This window comes from Lagenorhynchus albirostris, chromosome 2 (assembly GCF_949774975.1).
Source record: "Lagenorhynchus albirostris chromosome 2, mLagAlb1.1, whole genome shotgun sequence".
In the NCBI taxonomy this organism is placed as follows: domain Eukaryota; kingdom Metazoa; phylum Chordata; class Mammalia; order Artiodactyla; family Delphinidae; genus Lagenorhynchus; species Lagenorhynchus albirostris.
Genome location: NC_083096.1, coordinates 118,698,129 through 118,712,446, shown reverse-complemented (window position 1 = coordinate 118,712,446; position 14,318 = coordinate 118,698,129). Strand labels below are relative to the sequence as shown.

Here is a 14,318-nt window from a genome sequence, read left to right as displayed (position 1 = left end):
AAAGCAAGATAAGACAATGAAAATGATGGGAGTGGTCAGGGGGGAATTCTCTAATGACCTAACATTTTTTTAATTAATTTTTTTATTGGAGTATAGTTGATTTACAATGTTGTGTTAGTTTCTGCTGTACAGCAAAGTGAATCAGTTATAATATACATATATACACCCTTTTTTAGATTCTATTCCCATATTGGTCATTACAGAGTATTGAGTAGAGTTCCCTGTCCTATACAGTAGGTTCTTATTAGTTATCTATTTTATATATAGTAGTGTGTATATGTCAATCCCAATCTATCCCTCCCCCACCTTTCCCCCTTGGTAACCATAAGTTTGTTTTCTACATCTGTGACTCTATTTCTGTTTTGTAAACAGGTTCATTTGTACCATTTTTTTACATTCCACATATAAGCGTTATCATATGACATTTGTCATTCTCTGTCTGACTTACCTCACTCAGTATGACAATCTCTAAGAACAACCTAACATTTGAATAGCGATCATGTAGGACCTGGTAGGCAATGGTAAGGACTTTGGATTTTATTCAGAGTGACATGAAAGCCACTGGAGAATTTTAATCAAGGGAGTACCATGATGTGACATTTATTTAAAAGGATCATTCCAACAGCTCTGTGCAGAACAGACTGTAGATAGCAAGAGCAGAAACATGAAGGACAGTTCCAGAGAATATTACTGCTATGGGAGAAATACCAGTGCATTATCAGAGGAAGTGGCAAGAAAGTAGCCACTTCAACCTAGATTTTGAAAGCAGGCCAAATCGAATTCACTATCATTAATACTCTGGATGTGGAGCTTTAAAAGAAAGTCAAAGATTCTAAGAATTACTCCTCCTCTGCTCAGGAGTACTCTGCAAGGTTCTGTCCTACTCCCTCCTTTGTTACTGCCTTCTTTTATCCTTGCACAATAACTTCAATGCTTTGGGCTCCTCAATCTATACAGCAGCTTCTACATTTCCCTTCAGAGCTTCAGTGCTATATCCAACTGCCCGCTGGACTCTACAAAAACCTCAAATTCTACTTGTTCAGAAGTGAATTCACCTCTTCCCTTCAGCCCCAATACCAATACCTGTCCATCAGAATTACTTACCTAAATGAATGATACTACAAAATACCCTACTGCCAAAGCTAAAATCCTAGAAGTACCTTTTTAATTCCCTTTTCCTCTATCATCCAACCCACCCACCCATACCCATATCCAATCATTCATCATATATATTTTTTTGTACATTATGTGCACTTTAATGATGTCACAGCACAAGGGTAAGGAAGATCATTTAATCTGCTTTCTCTGACTTATGGTATGTAAGTGAATGCTCTAATGTTAGTTTGAAGAAAAATTAAGGGAGTCAAATCTTCAGCAAACAAAACAATAAAGTTATAGGAGAAGGATTAATGTTTGGGAAATGGTGTTATTACGACCTACAAATACACAAGTTATCTTTTATAAACACTTATCTCTAACTCCACAAAGAACATATATTCCAAGTTGTTGATAAAAATTCACATTTTCCCAATGATTTACAACCTCAACTACACAGATGAATTATCAGTAGAATATCTTTTGATCCCAAATACATAAACCTTTTCATAAAAACTCTTTTAAAAATGCTTTTTAAACAAATATATAGCACCAAGTGAGAGAGTTCATTTGAATGCTGCCCATTTTACAGTGATGGAATGAAATGTGAAAGGCCATCATAATGCCTAAGGATAATTTAAAGGTCTCTATTAGTATTCCAAGTTCAAAAACTGGACTGCATCAGGAAAAAAATTAAAAGAATAAGGAAGAAAACCTCAATAGAGTTCTCCAAATTTCCCTTGAATACAATATCTATTTCTATTTTCCCAGACGCAGCATCAAAAGACTTCAACCAGAAATATTTAATGCTAGGTACTTTTTCATTTTGGGGTCTTTTGACCTTCTTCCCTTGGCTAGAAAGTCAATTACAGTTTTGCACTTCAACTTGAAGTAAGCTCTTACAAAGAGAGGATAAAATCAGAGTATTTTTCCCTTACCAGAGGCAAAGTCTAAAGTCACTTTGTAATAGCTAAGTCAGCCAGACTCAAGGAGTCTAGTGGCTTATAAACAAACTATTAACTGTTCTTAATTACATATCAACAAAGCATGTTTATTTCTGTAGTATAAGTTCTAGTCTATCGAGCAAATTAAAGAAACCTAGGAAGACTGGAATAAAAGATATTTGAAAACACTGGAAAACTCAAAATCAGTCTTTGAAAAAATCTGTAAACATGAATCAAAGGTGATTCGTCTATATGGTGTAAAGGTACCTACAGCATATATCTGAAAGGAATCTTAATATACTGGGTGTTGGGGTGGGGGGAGAGTTTTAGGTTCCAATCCAAACTAAACTACTTACTAGTTATATGACTTTGAGCAATTAACTGACACTCATTCCTCACCTGTGAAATGGGGAAAAAGCATTCCTACCACACAGAATTGTCCTGAGAATTAAATGAAATAATTTATATAACGTACTCCCAGTACATATTACATAATCAATAGATACACATAATAATGATTGTTAACATTTATTATGTCCAATGCTAGGCACTATAGTTTATATTCATCATCTCATTTAAAACTCTCAGAAACCTGGGGGGGGGGTCCTATTATTATTCCCATTTTACACATGAGAAAACTAAGGCTTGAAAAGTTAAATATTTTCTTCAACATTACACAGATAATTAAGTAGCAGAAAAGAGTCTTAACCACTTTGATACTGTGCTTTACAATAACAACTTTCTCATTATACCTTCACAATAATCTCAAAAGTATACAGGATAGGCATGATCTTCATTTCCTGTAGCATATGGCAACAAACTCAACAAACTCAAGCCTATGATCACACAACTAGTAAAGCCAGAATTTGAGCCTAGGTATTATTGCTCAAACCAGAGTTCAATCTATGAGACTATGTGGCTCTCTATATTATGGTAATAATTCTATAAACACTGAATGAAGAACTCCTTCCAGAAGAAAACAAGAGAGGTTATATCTAATAAACAGATGATACATGACCTATGTTAATACTTCCTCCCAATGGCTGTCAACAGTCAAATTTACCAGAAGTTAAAATATAGATTTACTTAAGAATATCAATAACACCATTACCCTACTTACATGAAGTCTGTGAGAATATCCCAGTGCTAATCAAAAGCACAAGATATTTGACAGGTCCATTACTGTTTTCTGTGTATGCTTCTTGTTTAAACAATGACATCATTTAATAGAGAACTAGAAGAGTTTTATACTTCTTTGTAAGTCATTCAGTCTCTCCTGCAAACTCATTCCCTCTCTCTGTTCATGAAGAGGGAAAAGATTTCCACCTTTGGAAAGGTGTAAAGACTGAACACAAGACAGAGCCTAAGGCTTGATATGAAAAGTGCCCTTCATTGTATTTATCTCCTATTTGTCTCCTAGAATAGAAAACTTAAGAGAAGGAAGCCAATTAAATAGTTAATACTGACACAACATGATCAAACAAATGATTTGTAAGATCAAAATTAAAATTGCTTCTTCTATAATTACCTTTACTTTGACTGGATTTTAGTCATGACAGTATTTTTAAATATTTAAAAGAAACAGCTACTTTTTTTGTTGTTGTTGTTGGGGGTAGGAGTTTATTAATTAATTTATTTATTTTTGCTGTGTTGGGTCTTCATTTCTGTGCAAGGGCTTTCTCTAGTCGTGGCAAGCGGGGGCCACTCTTCATCGCGGTGCGTGGGCCTCTCACTATCACGGCCTCTCTTGTTGCAGAGCACAGGCTCCAGACGCACAGGCTCAGTAGTTGCGGCTCACCGGCCTAGTTGCTCCGCCACATGTGGGATCTTCCCAGACCAGGGCTCGAACCCATGTCCCCTGTATTGGCAGGCAGATTCTCAACCACTGCGCCACCAGGGGAGCCCCAGCTACTTATTTTTTAACCAAAAGGGGTATAAGCAAATATGGTCATCTGATTCATGACAAAGGTAAAACTATAGTACAGTGGGGAAAGAAAGGTTTTCTTCAATAGATTACAGAGAGTCAACTAGATATCCATATGGAATAAAATGTGATTTGACTACTACCTCATGCCATACACAAAAATCAATTCAGACAGACTACGGATCTAAATGGGAAAGGTAAAAAAATTTTTTTAACTTTTTAGAAAAATTTAAAAACTTTTTAGCAGGAGAACAGCTTTATCATCTTGGAACAGGCAAAGATTTTCTTGAACAGGTCACAGAAAGCAGCATTTGAAAAAATGGACTGGGAATTTCCTGACGGTCCAGTGGTTAGGCCTGCTTCCATTGCAGGGGGCACTGGGTCGACCCCTGGTTGGGGAACTAAGATCCCCATCATGTTGCGGACAAAAAACAAAAAAAAAAAGAAAAGAAAGAAAAGAAAAAAAAATGGATCAACTGGATTATGTTACAATTTTAGAACTTCTGTTCAGCACAAGATACCATTAAGAGAATGAAAAGGCCAATCCAGAGTGGGAAGAGATATTTGCAATGTATATTTCAATCAAGAAAGGACTCATGTTCCAATATATTTAAAAAATTCCTATAAACCAATAAGAACAAGATACACACCTAATATTTTTTAAACAGGCAAAGATTTGACCACACAAAAAATGAAAGCCAATTAGCCAATAAACATGAAATGATGCTCTACTTCATTATTCATCAAGGAAACAAAAATCAAAACCATATGACTATGATTTTTTAAAAAGGCAAAACAAAAATTGACAAGAGGGAATTCCCTGGCAGTTCAGTGGTTCAGACTCTGGTGCTTTCATTGCCAAGGGCCCGGGTTCAATACCTGGTCGGGGAACTAAGATCCCACAAGCCTACATCACGGCAAAAAATAAAAAAATAAAAATTGACCAAGAATGTGGAGCAACCAGAACTCTGATACGCTACTGGGAAAAGTGTAAACTGATATAACCACTCTGGGAAACTGTCAGTATCTACAGTTCAATAAATACACACTGTCTGACCCAATCATTTCAATCCTAGTATATAGCCAATAGAAATGTATACATATGGGGGAAAAAGAGAAATGCATGCGTATGTTCATCTAAAGACATGTATAAGAATGTTCATAGCAGCACTATTTGTAACTACCTAAATGCCCATCAACAATAGATATACAACTTGTTGATTATTCACACAATGAAATAGTATACAACAATGAAAATAAGCTAAAAGTTCATGCAATAATTAAAAGCATAATGTTTAGCCAAAGTAGACAGACACAAAGGAGTACATACTGTATGTTTCCATTTATATAAAGTTCAAGAACAAGTAAAACTAATGTGTGTTGATACAGTTGATTTAAACATGGCTGACTCCATCTACATGTATATATGTATATGTACACAAACACACAGAGCATATGACGCAAGCAGCACCAATCACAGTTCCTCCATGAGATCTGTTTATATGGCTAATGAAATAGCCTAACAGATAGGATTTTTCTCTACAGTAGCAAAAAATAAGGTTGAAACTCCCTGTGCCCAAGCAAAAGAAGGAAAAAGAGCCCTAAAGGGCCATCATTTAAACAATTTGATTTAGTTCTGCCTGAAGCGAGATAAACAATCTGAACTTTTCAACTTCATAAGTCAAAAATATTCCCTTAGTTGACTGATGACTTTCAAAAAATGAAATGGGAATGCATCTATACATCATTCTGAGGTCCAAACTAGCTTGGTTGTTCATGGAACAGACTAGTTTGGAAATGATTCTTGGACTATCAAGACTGATTTATTTCAAGATACATTAACTGAGCACGTTATGTTACTATGCACTTACCATCATTAAGACAGAATCTCAGCTCTGTATAATGGTTCACCTTCAGTAAACATTTGCAATGTAAGTATTAATAATTCAGCAAGGCCTATGTGAAATGTCTGACGTAAAGATCCCTCTATTAACTTCAATTTGTATAAATGTCTTCCTTTCAGTAATATTCCTCACTAAAACTATCTTTCAGAGCTGCCTAGCTGTACATAACATTTTGAAAATGGTTACAAATAATTATGATTGTAAGTGCTTGTTTTAAAATATTAAAAACAAGTCTTACACATACTGTAAATCCACTATACTTCAGTTGTTAAAAGTCTTATATTTATAATGATTTTAAATTCAAATTCTGTAATGCTCTAGAGTGGTTATGAATTTATCAATTAGTTAAATTTGGAGAAAAGGATAAATTTCCATTAACTTTATTCAGTGATTTTTATCTTTAAGGATGTTATGTAATGCCAGTTTCTTTAAAAGCCAGTCACAGTTAACAAACGATTACTTAACCCTTTCTAAAAGACATGTTCCATCTGTCCTAAGAATTCTCAATGGTTTTGGTCAACACAGATATCAAGGACCAACAATGAAGACTAGGAAAAGTCTTCTAACACAACATTTTTAATCAACTATATGCCAATATAAAATTAAAATTTTTTTTAAAGACTATGAAAAATCTTAAAAGAAAATAAAAAAATCAACAGGAGACAAACTAAGGTAAAGAGTCATATTGAATTAGGACATTTTACCATTCTTCTCTCAGGACAGAAATTCTTCTCTCAGTCCTCCCAGAAATTTTTTTTTTTTTTTTTTTTTTTTTGCGGTACGCGGGCCTCTCACTGTCGTGGCCTCTCCCGTTGCGGAGCACAGGCTCCAGACGCGCAGGCTCAGGGGCCATGGCTCACGGGCCCAGCCGCTCCGCGGCATGTGGGATCTTCCCGGATCGGGGCACGAATCCGTGTCCCCTGCACCGGCAGGCGGACTCTCAACCACTGCGCCACCAGGGAAGCCCAGAAATATTTTTTGATATCATCATCAAGGGCAGAATATCAAAATGCAAAACCCTTGAAATCTTATCAGATCTCTAGCAATTCCTCTAAATTCTTGAATTTTTACTATCAATTATCTCAGAAAGGACAAAAAAAATTCACCAGTATACTAATCCACCTCTAAGTGGATGCTCCACCACGTCTAAGAATCTATAGAGGTTAAGGAGTTCCCAAGCTAGTTTTAATATTTCAAAAACCTAAAACTGCCATAACACAAGTATCATATAGTTGATTCTCATTATCCACAGTAGTTATGTTCCATAAAGTTGCCACAAACACTGAATTAGCCAATACTGAACCATTTCTCCTAAGGGAAATGCAGAGTTAAGTTCCTGCAAGCCTCTGGTCACGTTTTCATCATCTGATCAATACATAACCTTGTTTTATGTACGTTTCTGTTTAAATACACCTTATTTAATATACATTATTGATTCATTAACATTGAACTTACAGCCAACAGCACTGTAACTAGTACTAAAATGAAACTTGTCTAACATATTTTCTATTTTCTCTGTAAGATACATCACAACCATCACAACCTAGACAGCACTTCAGCACACTTGGAGTTCACTTTAAACAACAAAATCTCACCCCCCAAAACACAAAAATGTGAAAGACATGGCACTAAATAGACCATGAAAAGAACACTGTTTACAGTATGCGAGCTGAAAGAAGGCAGGTCATGACCCTGTTCAACCTCAGTTAAGAACATGTGCCTTGGGCAACTCAAATTTTTCACCACGTGAAAATTTTCTGCACGTCTGTGAATGACCATGAAAGCTCCAGGAGTATTGATTTTGGTGTTACAAATAAATTTTAGCAGGTAGGTGAATTCATAAATACAAAACCTGCAAATAATGAAAATCAACCATATTTACATTCTCATCACTCTACCTGTTTCTTGACTAGAAAGTTATATGGCCACATTAGTTATCTCAGTGCTGATCATAACTATTAATAATGCAATTTTTTTAATAAAAGCCTTTGAAAATATAGATTAGAGGGGAAATAATAAATGAGAAGTTTTATAGGGAAAGAGTTGGGAACTGTTATCCAGAAAATACACATGCCTAAAAAACACATAGAAGATAATCATTATCTTAATTCTATTTTTCTGCCTAAGAAATTTTAATGTGCTAATATAATTGACCTAACCTAGGATCATGTGTTTAGAACACATGATACTGCAAAAACAAGGTAAAGCATTCTCACAAGCATAAAGCACAGTATACAACTGTAGGCTTCTGGACTTCAATTTACTGTTGTATCAGTGTGGAATACTTTTCTGGTTAATTCCCTCACTTCTTTCAGTCCTCTGCTCAGATATCACTGTATCAGGCTTCCCTGACCACCTACATATGATATTCCCTGATGGCCACTCCTTGCCTCCACACAACCACAGTCTCCATCCCCTTTACCCTACTTCCAGTTTTTTCGACAGCACTTATCACCATCTGACATATGTTTAAATCATATGAAACTTCCAGTTTAGTAGGTCAAAAATGATCAAATAACAGCCTTTTAATAAGGTTCAATGGAATATTTGCTTGCTACCTCCCACAACTTACATATAATCTCCACTAGAAGGACTTTGTTTTCTTCTCTTTTATAATCCGGAGGCTAGTCAGAGCTTGATGTCCAATACTATTTGTTAAATGAATAATTACTATACAATCATTATTAGACACATCTTTAATATAAAGTACAAATATAGCTTAACCCATTTCAACAACCACTTAATATACTAGTGTATTCCCTTCCATTCCTATTATATGTGCATTTTTTAAGTCAAAATTCACATTTTTTTTTTCTTTTTTTTTTTGTGGCACGCGGACCTCTCACTGTTGTGGCCTCTCCCGTTGCGGAGCACAGGCTCCGGACACGCAGGACCAGCGGCCATGGCCCACAGGCCCAGCCGCTCCACGGCACGCGGGATCCTCCCGGACCGGGGCACGAACCCGTGTCCCCTGCATCGGCAGGCAGACTCCCAACCACTGCGCCACCAGGGAAGCCCTCACATTCACATTCTTAATTTTACATCCTGCCTCACACACACTTAACATGTCACACGGTTAAGTCTTAAAATTGTTAATGGATATAGAAAAACCTTGTAAGCAGTCCCTAATTCAACCATATCCATTCTGTTAGGACATTTAGACTACTTCTGATACTTTATTATTGATTATAAATAACCCTTTGATGCATGTCCTTGCACATTCTGTACATTTCTGCATCCCTGACTACTTGTTTAAAACAGACTTACTGGGTCCTACGATATGAACTTTTTTAGGGTTGTGATGAACACCGTCAAGTTGCTTTTCAGATAAAGCTTTTATATTTTTATATTTTATACTTGTTAATATAAAGCTGAATATGTTAAAACTTCTAAATTTAAGGTGACTACAAAACAATGCATTAAAATATCCTTGGGGCTTCCCTGGTGGCGCAGTGGTTGAGAGTCCTCCTGCCGATACAGGGGACACGGGTTCGTGCCCCGGTGCGGGAAGATCCCACATGCCGCGGAGTGGCTGGGCCCGTGAGCCATGGCCGCTGAGCCTGCGCGTCCGGAGCCTGTGCTCCACAACGGGAGAGGCCACGACAGTGAGAGGCCCGCGTACCGCATTAAAAAAAAAAAAAAAATCCTTATTAAGCATATTTTATATAGAAAGGTTGCTTATACTATAATAATTTGCTATCACTCGATGTACCTTTAAGTGTTTTAATGTTACTAATGAAAGACGATTTTAGATATAGGCTAACCAATTTATTATTCCATTTAACATTTTCTAATAAACCTAATCAACTTTTTTAAATTTTAAAATGTTTAATCTGATATTCTGATTTAAAAAAGAAAAAAACTGCATTTCAAAGAAAGTGTGTGGCGGTGAAGGTCTCAGATTTTAATTTTTTTTTCCAATTCCTACTCATCTCGGAGAAAAAACAAAAAACTGAAGATGGCGTGTCATAAATATAGCAGAAATCAATAAAGGTTAAAAGGGACACTTGCTAGAAGTTCTGTAAAGGCGTTCTGATATTCTGCTCAAGGCTACAGAATGGTTAGATTCTAAGGTATTTCAATTTACCTAAGGAATATTTTCTTATCTGAAAAACCACAGAGTAACTTGACATTGAGGCATCAATGTTTATCAGAGAAACACATAGGTGCCGAATGCCAAATGGCTGATTATCAGAACTTCAGACTAAAGGTATCTCTCAGGAACCACTGCCAAATGCCAGTTCACTCCATTGTTTTAAGGTCACAGCCCAACTGCCCACTGTAAGAAACCCCAGTGTAAAAGATTATTTACCAAGAAACACAGATGTCAAGTGTCATCAAGCTTCCCTACTAAAAGATAGAGTTTTATGCTGTTCTCCTTTATCACGTCTAATTTCTGGTTTTAATATCAAATGCTTATCACTAAAGTCTTTTTATCTTTTTTTTTTTCCTGTCCTATTTCCCTATTACCTGTTGGTTTCAAGTGAGAGAAATCCAAACTCAAACTGGTATAAGCAAACAAAGAAAATTACTGACTTAGTAACTGAATGACCTAGGGGTAGATTTAGCTGAGGTACAGGAATTCGACGTCATTAAAATCCAGTTTTTATTCCACTTTTAGCTCCATTTTTGGATATTTAACATTCAAACATATTTATTAAGTATCTACTTTGTTTTAGATGTTGTGGAAGCAGTGGAAATAAGACAGGTAAGGAAGGTCCCTACTTTTATTGAGTTTACACTCCAGTAACAGTAAAGCCTTGAGATTCACTCTGATTGGACTAACTTCAGTCATGTGCTCATCTCTCATGAACCAATCACTTGGCCAGTGGTGAGCTGATCCGGCTTTAGCCTGGATAATATATTCCACCCCTAGGACGAGGGATGGGCCTGCGCTGGATAACATTAACGTCCTTTATCTTTTTATACCTCTCTTTCTACAATAATACCCCTTTTCCCAATCAGTATGTTCATCAAAATCTTTTAGAAAACACCTAAATTGGATATTCCTAATTAAACCCTGCTTTACAACTAAACCACTTATGATTTTATTTTTCACTAAAAAAAGTTTTATCTTTATCCAGAAGAAATATATTAATGTAATTTTTGTTCATTTCTCCAGAAATGTCAGCATAAACTTCACTATACAGAGCTATGAAAATTTCTATAAATCGATGGAAAAGTTAGCGCAGACTCACATTTTAAACTAATCATACAAATATAAAAGATAATCTTTTCCCTAGAAGTGAAAGGATAAAACTTTTATGATTATATGATTTCATAACAAAAGTAGTAAAAACATTTAGGTTTAAAATCTTTCGAAAATTAACATTATGTGATATCATTTACATAAAGTTCAAATCAGAGAAACTAATCTATACTATCAGAAGTCAAGATAAAGGTTACCCTTGGCATGGGGAAGTAGAAAGTGACTGAAAGGAGGTACTGCTGGGACTTCCCTGGTGGTCCAGTGGGTAAGACTCCATGCTCCCAGTGCAGGGGCCTGGGTTCAATCCCTGGTCAGGGAACTAGATCCCACATGCTGCAACTAAGATCTGGTGCAGCCATGTGTGTATATATATATATATTTTTTTTTTTTTTTTTAATTTTTATTTTTTGGAAGGGAGGGAGGGAGGAAGAAAAGAAAGGAGGTACTGCTAATGCTCTCTTTCTTGATCTAGCTGTTGGTTCAGTTTCTGGAAATTCACTGACCTTTATACTTAATGATGATGTGTTTTTCGTATTTATGTTATACCTCAACAAAAAGGTTTCGAAGAAGTTTATTACGTTTGCAATTAACACTCCTATAAACAAGAAGCTAGAAGAATAAACTTACTGTAGAGACGTATCAATAGGGACCAATAATAATGAAGAGGCACATTTCATTTTCTAGCAGGTAAAGGTATGCCTCTTAAGTAACAGGCCACAATTACTTCTATCCCATTATTTTAGAGCCCAACTATCGTTCTTCTTCCCTTCCCTTTATACTATCATTGTGACCAAATCCAAGGTTCCAATCATTCTGGGCTAATCTCCATTTCTTCCAATTTATATCTAGCAATAGCTGTTCCAACAGGAACCATACATTTATGAACATACAACATAAACAAAACATATATTTTTCATTTATAAAAACTTTTCTGGGAAAATTCAGGAACTCAAATTCCATATGTACTCTTAAGTGCATTTGCCACCCTAATTTGTCATCAATAAATTGAGCATTAATTGTTTTAACTTTAAAAAAAAAAACATCGCTAGATCCCCTCATAAAAATCACCCAGAAAAGCATGCAGTTAACAATGGCACACATACAAAAAGTAAACTTCCAATGCAATGATTGAAAACACCCTCAGACATTATTCAACCCTGAAGACACACCCTAACAGCTTTTTTGACACTCAGAGAAAAATGAATATGAGCTTTATATTTAGATATTTGGTAACAAACTACAATTCTCTGAGGAGCGATTTTCTCTTGTATAAAAGAGGAAAGCATACCAATCTTAATATTGATAATTATCATATAAATAAAATGAGATCATTGTAGAATGTTGTCAGTTTCCTTTATCCAATTCAGGGGAGTTTCTAAACTCACAAGATATCCCCTTCTCCATTTTTGAGCAGTTCAAAGTGGAAACAGGGTACTTTTAAACATGATGCAAAAAAAAAAAAACCTTTTAATTACCTTTATTGGAGAAGAGAGTTACAAATATATCAGGGTGGAAAACTGGAATACACACTGCAGTGACTGGAATTGAAGGTATCAGTACATATAGCCTGAATCTAAACAAAAGGAAACATCAGAAACATAAACTGAGGTACATTCAACAAAATAATGGGCCTAAACTTGAGGAACTGTTCCAGATTAAAGGAGACTAGAAAGACAGGATAATTAAATATAACACATGATCCTTGATCTTAAAGCGATGAAAGTAATTATTAGGATAACTGACAAAATTTAATTATGGACTATAAATTAGATACTATATAAATGTTAAATTTCCTGATTTTGATCATTGTAACTGTGATTTTTTAAAAGAATATCTCAGTTAAGGAAAAAAGTCTGGCAGTATACCTGGATCTAGTTCCACTCTATGAAACTTCATTACAGCCCTTCACTACCTGAAAATAGCTGCTGCTTCCCATTCTCCACCCATTCCAACCAAGTCATCCCTTCTCCACAGTAAGCACTCCAAACTCCTTCAAAGGTTCTCAGACACTTCATCATCATCTGGTTACCCTCCTCTTGACACATTCAATTTTTCATTTACTGTTCTTAAAATGCAGCTTCTAAAAGCAAGGCCAACATCGTAAACATGTTCTAACCAACATGGAATACATATTACAGTATATCCCTTATTATGGACAGAATCCCATTAATACAACCTGGTACCTCATTTGTTTTGTTTTGTTCTTTTTTAAACAACTCACACTGTTGGATCTCTGAGATTATGCAAAACCAAACTCCTAAAATTCTCTATCAAATCCAGCTAGTTCTTACCCCAGCTGCAAAGGTTTCTCTTCTCAGTAGCCACACCCTGGAGCTTTTAATCAAGTCATCGCTTCTCTCCTTCCTTTGAAACTCCCATCTTTGACCTTCATTTCCTTCTAGATTTCCTCCTACCTGAGATAAACTTTCTAAGGCTTTCCCCCTCCATTTTCTCATGCAATGTGACTCCTCTCTGCTCCCAACAAAATGTACATGTCCCGCCCTTTCTAACCCTCTCTCCATAGCTGAAGTCAAACTCTTTCAGATAAATTTAATCTATAAACAGTTTTATATTTCTAGCCCCAACCAATACCCAAAACTTCAGACTGGCATATTCTGAGCTCTCAATCTAGATATCCCAAAAGTAGTTGTATTCAACAAGTACAAATCCCTAGTCATTTTCTTTCTACCTCCAAAAAACTATCTCCTCCCTATGTCAACAATCTAAAGGACATATATCTAATCACCCAAACTAAAAAACTTTGAGACATCTTAACTCTTTCCTTTTCCCATCAGTATACAGTCAATAAACCCTACTTCTTCTACTTCTGAAATGTCCTGAAAAAAACCTTCTACTCTTTCTGTCCTACTGTTACTGCTCCAGGTCAGGCCATCATCACCCCATTTAAACAACTGTAATAGCCTAATTAATCTCCCATTCCAATGTATTATTTATCTATTCACAAATATATGTCTTAATAAACAGAGCCCTGGCTGATTTTTCAGTCCCCTAATTAGAAAAAAAAAGAGAACAAACAAAACAAAACACCACAATGACTTTCTCCCATCTTCAACTCCTAGAAAACTTTTCTTCCTCAAAACCCAATTCAGTGATCCATCAGAATTAAACGCTCTCTTTTGTTCTCATAACACTTAAATCTTCTATCACAGAATTTACAATGTATAGTTTGATGTGTGTATATTCCTTACTTGATTACAGGCTCCTTGAGGGAACAGTGCAAT

The 14,318-nt window shown here is 35.8% G+C and overlaps 1 protein-coding gene across 5 annotated transcripts in view; it reads right to left on the bottom strand.

The window, feature by feature from the left end:
* The window catches only part of ZZZ3 (zinc finger ZZ-type containing 3), a 103,181-nt gene that overhangs the window by 72,234 nt on the left and 16,629 nt on the right, over window positions 1-14,318 (bottom strand). Inside the window, exon 2 of one of the 5 annotated variants that reach the window (XM_060139714.1) lies at window positions 12,552-12,649. The exons of the other annotated variants lie outside the window; for them this stretch is intronic. The gene's annotated coding sequence lies outside the window, so the exon portion shown is untranslated. The remainder of the gene's footprint in view (window positions 1-12,551; window positions 12,650-14,318) is intronic. 5 annotated transcript variants of the gene reach the window in all.